This window comes from Protopterus annectens, chromosome 14.part0 (assembly GCF_019279795.1).
Source record: "Protopterus annectens isolate FY-2018-M chromosome 14.part0, PAN1.0, whole genome shotgun sequence".
In the NCBI taxonomy this organism is placed as follows: Eukaryota; Metazoa; Chordata; order Ceratodontiformes; family Protopteridae; genus Protopterus; species Protopterus annectens.
The window spans coordinates 739,814,360-739,829,636 of record NC_056748.1 but is presented as its reverse complement, the minus strand read 5'-3'; the positions used below and the strand labels follow the sequence as shown (position 1 = coordinate 739,829,636).

General features: G+C 35.8%; 1 pseudogene; it reads left to right on the top strand.

Annotated features, from left to right (window-relative positions):
• The first annotated feature begins 202 nt into the window (after nt 1-202).
• On the top strand, nt 203-673 carry LOC122788809 (annotated as a pseudogene).
• Nucleotides 674-15,277: the final 14,604 nt, after the last annotated feature.

Genomic DNA, 15,277 nt, shown 5'->3' with positions numbered 1-15,277 from the left:
ATAAGATGATTAGTATAGTAATATGACTGGGCTTAAAGTATTCTTTTAGATTTGAACTCAAAGATTGTGAAAAAAATAGTTAACTTAATCTGTAAGGGAAGGACTTCTCTGATTATAGCCATTTTTTCCTTTCTTTGCTGGTGGGGTTTATTCTAGACTTATCTTTTTTCTTCAGTTAAGCAGGTTTGCCAGAGCTGAAGTGATGGCATCTACAGGCCTGCAGATTCTTGGGATGACATTGTCCCTCATTGGCTGGGTTGGCTACATCATCACATGTGCCCTGCCAATGTGAAGAGTCACTGCCTTCATTGGTCAGAACATTGTGACAGCACAGGTCATGTGGGAGGGTCTCTGGATGAGCTGCATTGTGCAGAGCACTGAACAGATGTAATGCAAGATCTATGACTCCATGCTGGTACTGGCTCAGGATTTGCAGGCAGCCAGGGCTTTGACTGTTATTGGCATTCTTGTGGCTGTTATGGCTATCCTTATTGGCATCGTGGGGACTAAGTGCACAAACTGTGTGGAGGAAGCATCCACCAAGGCTCGCATCACTCTGGTGTCTGGAGTAATATTTATAATTTCTGGCATTCTGACCCTCATTCCAGTCTGCTGGACTGCAAACACTATAATTAGAGATTTTGACAATCCCCTAGTGACAGAATCTGAATAAAGTCTTTTTGTACAGAGGAACTCAGTGGTCTAGCAGATTTCTTGTGGATTAGATTGTGAAAAAAAATATTTATATCAAAAGAATGCAATATATAGTAAGCTTTTTTCTGTTAGAGAGAGTGTTTAGATAGTTGGGCTAAGAAATGACAATTAGAAAGAGGGTTAAAGGGTATGCTTGAATGGCTAGACCTTTTAAAGCTGGGGTTTGTTTCCCCATAGGAGGGTTAGTTCATTTCTTATCTCAGGTTTTTAGGTTTTATTGTTCAATCCTTTTTATTGGGTGTCTATGAGTTATAATTACTGTAAAACATCACATGAAAATAAATCATTTTCTCTAGATAAATATGCTTGCCCATTGGTAAAAATATATACACATGACTAGCAGTTTGAGTAGTAATAATTTATCTAAGAAATGCATTTTCATTAATGTAAATAGTCTGAACAATAATTGTAAAAGGGGAAATCTCCTAAGATATTTGAAAATGTTTAATGCACAGATCATATTTTACAAGAAACACACCTTATACAAGAAGACATAACTAAAATTAATACTAATAGCTATACAATTTTAGTCAGCTCTCATTATAAGCAAAAGAGGAGAGGAGTAGCAGTCTTATGGAAAAACTCACTTTTAATGACAACTTTAAACACATAGCAAGATAAAACAGGGATGTTCTGTTTAGTAACACTATCCATAAATGGGAAAATATATACTCTAGTAAACATTTATTGTATACCTGGATTAGGTGTCAAAGTAGGCAAGCAACACATGGAATATATTTTACAACATGCTTAAGTGGAAATAATTATAGCAGGAGACTTTAATTGCAAGAATCCATATGAGCTCTTTCTTGAGAAGATGTTTATTTACATTGGCAAGACTGGTTGAGCTTTGAAAGAGAGAATATATGAACATCTCAATGAAATCAAGAAAGGAAAGACAATTAATGCACTGTATAGACGTATTTCTGCTTAGTCTGGTCACCTTTTTAAATTTGTGGTGATTGATTTCTTGGAACCAGACCCAAGGGGCTTTTACACTGACAAACATCTTCTCAAAAAAGAGCTCATATGAATTCTCGTGTGTGATGCCCTTACCCCTCCTGGTTTGAATGAATGCTGTTCTATTACACCTGTATTAAAGCTAAAAAGTCTTGAGGACTGATTATGCTATGTTACTCATACATTTGTCACTGTAACACTGATTTTTTTACCATTTCTGTTCTCAACATTATTTTTATTTTCAATTTTTATTGTTATACTTATGTTCATTTTTCATGCAATTTTTATTGATATTCACAACAATTCTTGTTGAAGTTTTATAATCAATGTGTTTACTAAACTAAAGTTGAGTCATGTGAATGTTTGATCACATGTTGATCACATCATGTATTAGGATTATTTAAGGTTGGAGATAACCATGTCAAGCAGTTCTGAAGAAGTCTTTGCTAAAGACAAAAGCGCTTGACTGCATTTGGTCTGATTTTGCTGTCAATAAATTGGATTTGTGGTTTGACCTTTGGTTTGTGTGGTTCCTGGGCCTCTACCATCACTACTTGTGGTTCTTGTTTTTTTCTTTTAGAACTAAAAAGATCATAAAGGCCCATCAGATAAAGAGAATATACATTCCAGATACTAAAAAGAAAGTATCAAATTTGGAAGGGATACTAGAAGCATTTAAACTATATTTTTATAAAGTTAATACCCAAAAGGGGAAAATAGATCCTCAAAGGATGTTAAAGTCTCTCTTTAGAAAACATATCAAAATCAAACTAACAGATGATCATATAAAATTGACAAACAACTATGACTGAACATAAACCCCAAATTAATAAGTTTAAGCTAAATAAAGCACCTAGCACAGATAATATGATCCTAGAAATGTTTAATATAGTAACCAAAGAAACACTAGCATTACTATTAAAAGTATTTATATTAGTGAAAGAAGGCAAAAATATTCCCCCTTCTTGGAAATGTACAATAATATCACCTATTCTGAAGCCAAACAAAAATGCAAATGAATGTTCATCTTACAGATCTATATCTTTACTAAATATTGAATGCAAGATGTTTATGGCAATACATGTAGCTAGAATTAAACAACTACTTCCACTACTAATAGACAAAGATTAAACTGGCTTTATAAAAGATAGAACTGCATATAATAATATTAAAAGACTCATACCTTTGATTTATTACATTAACCATACAAAAATAACATGACCATGGTCAGTTTGGATATAAATAGTGCCTTTGATTCTCTTCATTGGGATTATCTGTGGTTAGTTCTAGAAGAATATGGCCTTTTATAAAAATTCACTATACTAATTAAATCACTTTATGAAAAATCCCTAGGGCATATAAAGATAGGATCATGCATTTCTAAACCTATAAAAATTACTAAAGGCACTAAACAGGGATGCCCCTTGTCACCACTGTTATTAGCCATAGTAATCGAACCATCTGCAAATTGTATTCAGATGGACATAAATATTAAGGGTATACAAATTGACAGTAATTTGGAAATGAAGGTTCAGCTGTTTGCAGATGATATTATGCTAACCTTAAAAGATAATGGCACCTCACTAAAAGCTCTATTAGACACAATTGAACCATTTCAAAGACTATGGAGCCTCAAATGTAATGAAAATAAGACAAAGATGTTACTTATAAATTCTAGTAAGAACAATGTAGATAAGGAACTTTCTAAATATATAGCTGCAGACAAAAAATAAAATACTTAGGGGTTACATTAACTGATGATAGATAAAACAATAACAATAAACTACATCAGTATCCTAAATGATATTAAAATACTCATTCAGAAAAGGAGTAAATTCTTCTTTACAATGGAAGATAGGTTATATATAAATAAGATGATAATATTCCCAAAGATATTATATTTCATACAAGCCTTCTCTATCCGTCCCTCCAAATCTTATACAAAACAATTTAATAAACTGATGTTAAACTTCCTATGGTATCCTAATAAACCCAGAATGGCTGTGAATCATCATTTAAATGATTGGGAAGCAGGAGGAATCAGTCTTCCAGATACAGAAGTATATGCACTGTCATCTAACATAAAAACAATCACCTTATGGGTAAATGCTGCTTACCCTGCTAAATGGAAACATATTCACGAAAGGATATGGCTAAAATCAGGTCTTACATTGCTATCACAATATACAGAAATTATATTAAATAATTTTTGTTGGATGATGAGAGAACATTTTGCAGAAAATAAAGACAAGAATATAAGTTCCAAGTTCATAAATAATATATTAAAAGGATGTAACACCCTTATGAATAGAAATCAAAAACACAGAAACGGATAACTGGTGCCAGAGCCACGGCCTAAAGTTAAATGCCAAAAATACCCCTTGAAAAAACAAGGTTACCCCTAGCTACCAATTAGGAGGCAATCCACTGAGCACAGAAGACTCATCAGACCAATGATTGAACTCCTCTATTATTTCAGCGCCCACGCTTGCTCAGAGGTGACTCAACACGGCTATTAATAGGATGTGCTGGAGGAACAGAATCAGGTACATGTGAGGCCAGAGCACCTCGCTGGCCTTGTTCATATAGTTCCCCATAAAGGGGGGTGGTGTAAGCAAAAGCGATAGAGCTAGGCTTAAAATGCCCTCGGGCAGATACTATAAAAGCCTGGTCATTCTTGTTATATCCTATTGCATGTACACAAAATAACATCAAAGCTTTTGATATAGCCAAAATCATGACTCTTAGAAGCATGGACTGAATTATTGGCATCAGTTACTAAATTCTTGGAAAATTTTAACAATGGAACAAGTAAAAAACAAATTTGATTTAGGTAATGATCTATGGTTAATTATACAGGATATAAAGCAATATATTTCAAACAGGTTAGAAACAATGCAATTAACAATCAGATAAATGTACCTAAACTTTTAGAGCACATGATCTTCTTAACAACACAGGCTGTTCATGGAAAAGGCTACTTATCAAAGATCTACAACATAATTAAGAAAATGAAGTTATACCATAAGGGAAATGTGTAGTACTTCTATAAAATAATCAATAATCAAATACCAGATGATGATAATATTTATTTATTTACATTTGTTTACCGGGAAAATTAGACTGGGCCAGAAGCCCATTTTCAGTGGAGGCCCAGGGAGAAAAGCTCCACAGAAATATAAGCAAAATACAATAATTAGATAGTACAATAGTATACATATAGTAAGATGCAGAATACACATCATCCAGTTAGTCTGTACATTCAATACAGTTTTCTAGTAGATACAGGTTCAAAAAAAAAGATCGCTGTCAGAAAAATAAAATTAATGCTGTGTACATATTAAATAATAGTTATGAACAAATCAGATTTCCTTTATATATATATATATATATATATATATATATATATTTTTTTTTTTTTTTTTTGAGTAGTAATAACACTGAGGAGAGGGAGAAAATGAGATAAGGAGTGGACAGTATGTTGAGAGAGTTATAGATATCTTGTCATTCAGGTTTGGTACAGGAGCAATGCCAGTTTTTGGATAGATGTTCAAATAGTAGTTGTTTGAAACTGGTATATTCAGATGTGTTTTGGAAGGTGTGGGGTAGAGAGTTCCATAATTTGGATATCTGATTTAAGAATAGGGCTTTACCGTGAGTGCTGTTAGCTTTGTTTACTGTGAGAATGTTTCTGTCTGTGGACCTTAGACTTCGTGGGCATGAGTAGGGAACAAGTTCCTTGAGGGATGGACAATTTTCAGGATGGAAGATGATATTGTGTGTGAATTTAAGTTGGTAGAGATGTAGAAGGTTAGGTAGCTTGATCCAATTTAATTTATGTAGAGCAATACAATGGTGGGTTTGGTGGGGAAGGTTGGCTGTGAAGCAGGCTATTTTGTTGTAGCAAGTTTCCAGTTTGGTTAAGTCTGATTTATTTAAGTTGGTAAAGAGAGGGAAAGCATATAGGAGTGTAGAGAGGAGGAAGGTTCTGGATATAGCTAGTCTTGTATAGTCATGTGAGGAATGGCTTGCTTTTGTATAGTGAGTCAAGTTTGATGTAAACTTTCTTAATTGTGATGGGTATGTGTTGGTCAAATCTGAGTTTGTTGTTGATTATCATGCCAAGGAGTTTTGTATGCTCAAATGGTTTTATGACTGTGCTGTTTACTGAGAGAATGGTGATAGGAGGGGTAGTTGGCGATTGTTTACTGCTCACAAATAGCATTAACTTTGTCTTATTTTTTGGGGTTGAGGATTAGTTGTGATTTACTTAGATATGTTTCTATATCATTGAAAGCTTGTTGGGCTACTATTTGGAGGTCTGGTATGGTATCTGCTGAGCAGATTAAAGTTGAATCATCCGTATACTGAACTACTTTAGGGTGTGTTGTGGATGAGGCTAGATCATTAGAGAAGATGGTGAAAAGAAGGGGCCCTAGTATGGATTCTTGTGGGACTCTGAGACAGGCAGATGTGGTGAGAGTTCAGATTTCCATCATACTGCTTGTTGTCTGTTAGAAAGATAGCTTAGGAGCCAGGAGAGGGAAGTCTTTGATAGGTTTAATGAGGCAAGAGTATTACAGAGTTTCTAATGGGAGTCAGTGTCGAACGCTTTTGGCATGTCTAGGGAGATTGATGCCACTTGTTGGTTTGAATTTCTGAGTTGGTTAATGCTGTTAGAGAAATTAATTAGGGCTGTGGTGGTGCTGTGTTTTGGTCTGAAACTATGTTAGTTGGGAGAGATAAAAGTGTGAGATAGCACGTATTGTAGTAATTGAGTGTGTATACATTTTTCTAGAATTTTGACACAGGGAGAAAGGATGACTATGGTTCTGTAATTGTTTAATTCTGTTGATGTTCCTCCTTTATGTAGAGGGGGTGATACTGGAAAATTTCCTTAATTTTGGGACATATTGTTCTTATATAGACCTATTTACCAGAATGGAGATAGGCAGAGCAATGGCAACGGCTGAAAGTTTGAGGTACTCATTGGGGAGTTGATCAGCTGCTAAGGAAGGAGGTTTCAGTTTTTTCAGCATTGTTCTTAAGGGGTTAGTTGGAACAGGTTTGAGGTCAAAAGAGTTATTGTTAGTTTCTACATTAGGTGAAAGAGACAGTGGGGTGGAATTGTTCCCTGTAACTAAGGAGAGCATGGCGTTTATAAAGTAGGTGTTGATTTGTGAAGCAATACTCACGCTTTGGCTATTGGTTGTTGGTTCTGGGGTTTAACTGGGTGGAGGACCAGGTGGGTTAATTGCCTGCCAGAACATTTTGGGATTGTTTTCATATTTGTTTTGCATAGATGTATAATATGTTTTTTTGTCTAGTTTGAGTTTTTTTTTTTTTTGTTTCTTTGATTGCAGAGCTGCTGGCATGCAAACAGAGTTTTATTGTCTTTTGTTTTCTGGTATTGAAACCAGGTTTTGTCACTTAGTTTTTGAAGTCTAATGGTTTCTTTTGACATCCAAGGCAATCTCTTATTTTTAACATGAAATGTATGAGTTGGTGCTAAGCCATTTAGAATAGCTAAAAATGTGTCATTGAAGTATGTTACAGCCTGGTTGAGTTGGAGATGATGGAGTGGTATCCAGTTACATTTATTAAGCATGTCTAAGAATTCTTTGTTGGAGAAGTTTTTGGTATTTCATAAGACTTTGTAAACTATGGTTCTGGGTGGGGTGAGCTGATGATGGATTAAGTAGGTAGGTTTATTGTCACTTAAATCATTTGGAAGGTATCCGGAGAGATAGTTGTGGGTGGTACTGTTAATAACTGACCAGTCTAAGATAGAAAATTAATTTCTTTCATTGCAGTGGAAACTTTTCACATGGACATTTATTCATAGGTCCTACATAACACCACATAAAATGGAACTAAAGTTTAAACAAAATATAGGATGTTGGAGATGTAAAAGGAACTTAAGAGCAGACTGGCTGCACATGTTTTATGACTGTCATATGCTTACATAATTTTGGAATAAAGTTAATTATTTCTTGCAGATAGTTTTTAATGATAATTTTAAGTTGTCTAAATCTTTTATTTTGTTTAATGCTCCCATACCTCAATGTGTTACTAGAAAAAAATGTTCAGTCTTGTGGAAACTAATAGTTATAGTATGTAAAACCATTACTATAAACTGGAAAAGTGAGACTTCATCCACATTTAAAGTATACAGAAACATCGTTTTGAATGTATCACAAATGGAAATGAGAACTATTCGAATCAGAACAGAAAGAAACACATCTTATTACAACTCATGGCAGAAAGTGACTGAAATACCGAGGAGAGAGGACTGTAATATTACATAAAATGAACTTTGAATGAAAAATGTATATTACCTTTGTAAATCTAGACACCCTTGTAAATAGTTTGCTTTGATATTTTAGTTCTTGACTTTATATTGTTGTTAACCTTGTGAGTTGTGATATGTAGTAAAAAGTTATGAAAAATATATTTATTTTGAAAATTCAGTAAAAATATTTGAGAAAAAATAGCATCTCTCACAGGTAGTTTGGGGTGTGTTAAGTAATAATTAATTGTCCATGAGCATTGGGCAGTTGTTACACTGCCAAAGTATACCAAATGTAATGAGGCTGGTAGCTGAGGGAGGACACCCTGGATGACCTTCCATTTATTCCAAGAATATAGAAATTTGGGAAACTAAGACTTATCTCAATGACATTATAAAACTTACCAGTATGTTTGTTGTATAGCAGTTAGCTAGCTGAGGTGCTCTACTAAGGTATAGGCAGCTTGAAGTAGCTTAACTTGTCCTAAATAAAGAGGCAGTGCTTTAGTCACAGCTTGCTAATGGTTAAGGCTCTGACTAGGCTTGCCAGGTATGTACCTACCTAAACACCAAGCACTCTTTTTCATTTGTAGCTTATATAGTGTCTTATGGTATAATCTTATGACTGAGGAAGCAAACTAGATATTCTTTACCCCTGATGCTTGTGAGATATGACTGGGTCCAGACCAACTGCAACTGTACCAAGGTCTTGCAAAATAAAGTACAAGCACAAAAGGTGACATACACAAAGCCTTCTTTTGATTCATAAAGGCTACTTCAGTGTCAGGAGTCCATGTTTCTCTTTGCTAAACTTTAACCACAAAATTAGATTTAAACTGACAGTAATAACATGCCAGTCACAGAAAGGTTCTAATCTTTCTAGAAACTGGGTGGAGCCATTTTTGTATTGTTTAAAATTTTTCTGGCTGGGACTTTACAATTCCCCTCCCAATGACCCATCTCAAATGTTTAGCTTCATACATTTCTGTCTTGCATTTTGAAAGGTTATTTGTCAAGCTTGCCTGCTGTAAATCATTCGACACTTGCATGTTAGACAAGTGTCTATCCATGTCTTCTCTAAATATGACTACAAAATCCAATTATGCTTCAACATAGCAGCCATGAAGTCTCAAAATTTTATCTGTAAGTCACTGGAATGTGGCTGAAAGCCCATGTAAACCAAATGGTATGACTTTGTACTGGAAAAGGCCATCTGGAGTAGAAAATATTGTATTTTCCCTGGACTGTAAATTTAATGGAATCAGCTGTTATGAAGTAAAACATTTATATGAAATTCATGTGTTTATTGTCTCTGAAACAAGTTGATATTCAAATAGTTTTGTTACCCGTCCAATCAACTTAACCATTGAATCCAAAGACATACGTATGGAGCGTTTCTCCCTGGGCTCTGTCCTAGTCTGACTTTCCTGGTCAACAAATTTTGAAAATTGAATTAAAAATCAGTTTCAGAGATGCAGAGATGACATGATCAACAACAAATGGTTTCTGTCACGGTAAAGGCAACTACAGGTCAATTGCATTCTGATTATCTTTATCTCTATGAGTGTTTCCTGTCATTTAGATACATAAATAAGTGATAGCTGCTATAAAATAAGTCATTTGACATATATGCATTATCTTTACAATCGAATGATAAGATAATTTGTTATTTTCAAAAAAGGCAATGTAGGTTACCTTGTTACATTGTGCATGACTTTGGGTTTGCACTACACTGTACATATATTAAAAAGAAAAAAAAAACAAGAATCTGGACTACTTTCACCACAAATCAATCTCAAGTGAAAAATATGACATTTGCTGCTAAAGATGTTTGCATTAAAAGTTATCTTGTATAATACAGCATTTGTCAGAGTAATGTAAATGTTATGGATTTTTCAGACTAAATTGAACTTTAAACAAGATGACTTCTAACTCATAAGTAATATGCATGCTTTTATAATTCTGGGTAAATTTTAATTGTTAACTAGTTTAGATGCTCTGCCTTTTAACTTAACAAAGATTATAATCACCTGCTTGAAAACAAGCTCTCAAGCAGCAGAATTCCAGCACAGTCTAATGACCAATATATATAATAGCGCATTTTATATGTAATTTCACATTTTGAAACATACCTTAAAACATTAGCACATTTGGGTTGTATGACTAGGCTTATAAGGGCCCCACTGACTGTTATATCTATGAACCAATGAGCTACAAGGCTTTCATGATATCATGCATTTTAGCTATCTGTAATTCGTAGGAGACATCTCTTATTTTGTCTCCAAATTTTGCTCTGCCCACCATACAGTTTGCATTTTTGTGACAAAATAGTGAGGGGTAAACTCATTAAATATTTGTAGACATTGTAACTGCAGCCTTCTTGTTCATCAGAAAATACATAGCAGTACAAATTCTCTTAATTTATCAACTTTCTGACTGAATACTATCAGCATTTGTAAAGTGTTGTTGATTGAAGGCCTGTGTCACTGATTATTTAAAGCTGTCTAAGCAAGTAACTGGGAATTATGAACTTGTTTCCCTTTCATGTATTACAGTAACAAAGATTAACTTAAATATGCAAAATTAATTAATTAAATATTCTCTCCCCATTCAGCAGCTACCATGGCAACATGCATCGATTCTATTAGAATATTGTTTATAAGAAATGCTTAATGATAAAAGTTAATTAATTTGTCAGTTCATCTAATTGTTAAAAGACCAAGTCTAATTCACAGCTCAATTCCATGGAAACTATTGTATCCAGCATACATATAACTGGGTTTCACAGTGAACTAACTTATAATACCTAAATAATGCCTCTGATACTTTTTTTCATATAAATTACGCCTGTGCACATTGTTTATTTAAATCATATACTTCCATAAAATATACTGTCAGTGGAACTTTTGTCTCTGATACAGTTTTCTATCTCAGAATGCTACATTTCATATTTTCATCGTTTTTATACAGAATAACACACAAAGACACTGACAATCATGAACTCACAAAATAAATGGTTTATATAATATACTCTCTTTTATGCTATTTTTATGATTTCTATCCACGCAGTTTTTTCTGAAAATAATTTACAAAAAAAGGATATAAATCTCAGGCAATTCCACTTCATACCAGTTATATATATATATATATATATATATATATATATATATATATATATATATATACACACACACACACACACACACACACACACACACACACACACACACACACACACACACACACACCTTCAAGAGTTGAACTCAGAAACTGACTCCCTCCATAAAATCAAAAACTTGCTGTCGTCTATGTGGAAATAATCATATAGTTAGTGATTGGCTAAAGTGATGATGCACATATATAAGTTTGTGCAGAAGTGTGTAGACAGAAGCCTAACATGCAATGAGCATGCATGGCCTTTAACATGTGTACTTGTCCCTTGTATATATATATATATAAATATATATATATATATATATATATATACACATGCATACACACACACACACACACACACACACACACACACCATATTTCCCCGAAAATAAGGCCTGGTCTTATACTTTTTCCCCTGCCGAAATACACATTAGGGCTTATTATCAGGGGATGCCTTATATACCCTCCCTGTACAACAATCTATCTTTATTCATTTATTCATGTACAAAAATTGACATTTATTCATGTACACAAATCGACATTTATTCATGTACACATATAGACATTTATTTGATACTTTTCCGTTATTGGGCAACAGTTCTAGATAAAGCATTAACAGTTGTGTGAGAATTCTACATAAGCAGTGCAACAAACATTTCAACTTCAGAATATCTACACCTTGGCTTTCACAGTGCAATATTTCATGCTTAACAGAAAGTGCAGAAAAATCTCAATACATGTGTATTGGAGGAGGGGAATAAAACGGGCCACTTTTTGAGTGGTGATGCTTTCTTTATTCCTTACCCAAACCTTAAGAGAAGAATGATGGAAAGTCATAAAAATGAAGTCTGGGAACTTGTGGCCTTACTTTGTAATTACTCCTTTATATTGAAACGTTACCTTAATACAATAAAGTCAAAAAACTGACAAGAGCTTGCTGGCAGCTGAAGGCAGAAGCAATCCATTCTGTTGCCCTGATAATGGAAAAGTTATTCATATACAGTCATGGCATCTTCTTCTTCTTCTGGAACATTGTCTTAAGTCTCCAACCCCCGAATTCTGGCCTGAATTTCTTGCGACTCAATTTCCTGTAGAACCATTGGCCCCAAACTGTCATGCCCAGCAATAGAGCTCTCCTTAAATGAGCACTGCTTGTCCAAGTAGCCTTCTTGTAGTGCATTGGCAACACAGCTGTCAGTGACTTTATCCAATGCATTTTTCACCCATGTCACGACCTCTTGCAGGCTAGGCTTCACAAAGTTTGCACACTGATTTCTCTCCATTCTATCTTCAATGTAGTTATTGAGTTCCATGCGTATGGCTTGTTTATTGCAATATCAAGAGTCTGGAGATAGGCAGTCATTCCTGTGGGAATCATTATTTGATCTATTCTTCTCTGTGCAAGGAAGTTCTTCATGTGTTTAGCGTGGTGAGTGCTGGCTGAATCCCAGACTAGCAGACCTCTTTCGCCACCTTGAAAAACAAGTGGCAACATTACATTGACCCACTTCCTTATAACTGCTTGTGTGCACCAGGCTTTTTTGGTTTCAAGAATGTAAATGCCTGAAACACGTTCAATCTTATCTTTCTTGCCCTTACTAATGATTAGAGGTGGGGTTTTCTTTCCATCTAGATGAATTGCCAAAATACAGGTAACGTGCACTTTCATAACCAGCGGAGGGAATGTAGATTTACGAGGCACCCTTCTGATCAATTGTTGTTTGAGATCCTTGGCCCATAAACACTGCAGTTTCATCCATAGCAATCATGTCGACAGTTGGTATTTAGAAAAGTTGATGCCATCAACAAAGGACTTGAACACAAGTGCACATTTAATAACTTCAGTATCTTCCAGCTTGAACAGTGTTGTCGATCTTCTTAGAGACAGTTCATATCGCTGAAGGAAGCCATCCAGCCAATGTTGTGATGCTTTGACTTCTTCTGGGGATATTTCTAACTGTGGTGCCATTGCAAGGACAAATGCTTGAATATCAGCCCTGTGCACAACCAAAGCCTTTGCTCTGCCGTTAGCAATCCATTCACAGATGATGTCTTCCAGCTCAGGAAATGGTTGCCAACTTGATCCACACTTGCACTTCTTAGCATTTCCCTTATTGGCCTGTTCACTGAGGTTATCATACAATGCTCACCATTTTTGGACCATTTAGAGATCCAACTTCTTCTCTTTGCAGAAAGCCATCAGATTCTTTCCTTGGGAATCCTCCATGATTTCTTTCTTGTACGCGATGGAATAGCTCTTTCTTTTTGCACTCATCTTGTCTGGGGGGTGGTTAATTGAAGACTTACGAGACAAACAACACAAAATGGCAATGGTTAAGAAGACTCAACCACACTCATTCATTATCAAGTGCGCACATTCTACATGCGTTGTCTGTACTTTGACCTATCAAAGTACACTTGCCAGTGTTTATGGGCCAGGGATCTCAACTGTCAAGTGTGAGTGAGGATTAGGGTTACAGTAAGAATCGTGGAAGACTCCTGAGGAAAGAATCTTATTGCTTTCTGCAAAGAGAAGAAGTTGGGTGCCTGAATGGTCCGAAAATGGTGAGCAGACTACAATAACCTCAGTGAACAGTTGTCAATAATATTATTATTATTTTATAATTCAACATGTCCATTGTGTGTTGCTGACAAGCTTAAATGGGACTTATTTTTGGGATAGGGCTTATATCATGCCCACCCTGGAAAAAAAAAAATATATATATATATATATATATATATATATATATATAGGTTCATAGGTAAGTACTAGGCTAATGACCCTGGAGCCAACACAAGCCTAGCCCAAGAATATTCCCAGTCGTCCTGTTGTCGGATGTTAGTTCCTTGTGCCCCTACCAAGCAAGGCTGTTGAAGTGATCCCTGGGATGAATTTCCTGTTACCCATCCAATCAAGATTTTTCTTGAAGAGGGCTAGTGAAGTGCTCTGCTTGACAGGAATGGGGAGTTTATTCCAGAGTATGGTAAGTTTCTGGGTTAGGAACCTGCCCCTCCAGCAGGTTCTGTTTATTGTGGTGATAAGGTTGAGGTCTTTGGAGTCTGTGGTGCAGAGGGATTGAGACTTTTTCAGATGAAGCTTGTCTAGCAATATTGGGTCAGACATGGCTTTGTATGTCAAGAAGAGATCGCCTCTAAGTAGGCAATATGAGATGGAGTACAGGTGGAGTTTTTTGAGTATGATGTCTTCCAGCTCAGGAAATGGTTGCCAACTTGATCCACACTTGCACTTCTTAGCATTTCCCTTATTGGCCTTACCTATGAACATATATATATATATATATATATATATATATATATATATATATATATATATATATATATATGTGTGTGTGTGTGTTTGAGTCCTAGGATCCTCTTTGTGAGTAATTTTTGTGGCCTCTCCAGTTGTTGCAGGTGTCTAGTGAGGTACCTGTCAAATAGGGCATTGTACTCTATAATGGATCTAATGAGGGATGAGTAGAGAAGGATTATGATTTCTTTCTTCCTGGATGAGAAACCCTTTGTAATGAGGTGTGCCACATAGAAGGATTTTCTAACTACTGTGGCAACATAGTTGTCAAAGGAGAGGTTGCTATCTACCTATGTCCCTAGATCTCTAATCACACCTTGGGAGTTGAGAGGGCTGCCATCAATGTGCTAGTTTGTGGCCACCATGTTTTTCCCAAGGGGGATGATGGTGCACTTTGTAGCACTGAGCTTAAGACCATGATTCTGGCACCAGTTGTTGGTGTCTGTGAGGCTTTTTTGTAGGATGTCTACATTAGCTTGAGAATCAATAATAGCTCCCAGTTTGCAGTCATCCAAAAATCAGGTTAACCAGAGTCCCTTGGTGTTGGCCTGAACTGCAGAGAAGTAGATACCAAGCAGGAGGGGACACAGGACAGATCCCCGTGGGACTCCACTTGTAACTGCCCGGAAGTAGGATTTGGAGTCCGCTACTTTCACCGTGTGGGTTCTGTCTGTGAGCCAGTTGACAACTCATCTTATTACGTAGGGGTTAATGTCTAGGTCAGTGAGTCTATCAATGATCCCAGAGTGGGGGATGGTGTCGAAGGCCTTAGCTAGATCGAGGTAGGCTGTATGGACTACCTTGCTTTCATCGACCGCTCTGGTGACAGATTTGAAGAAGTCTGTCAG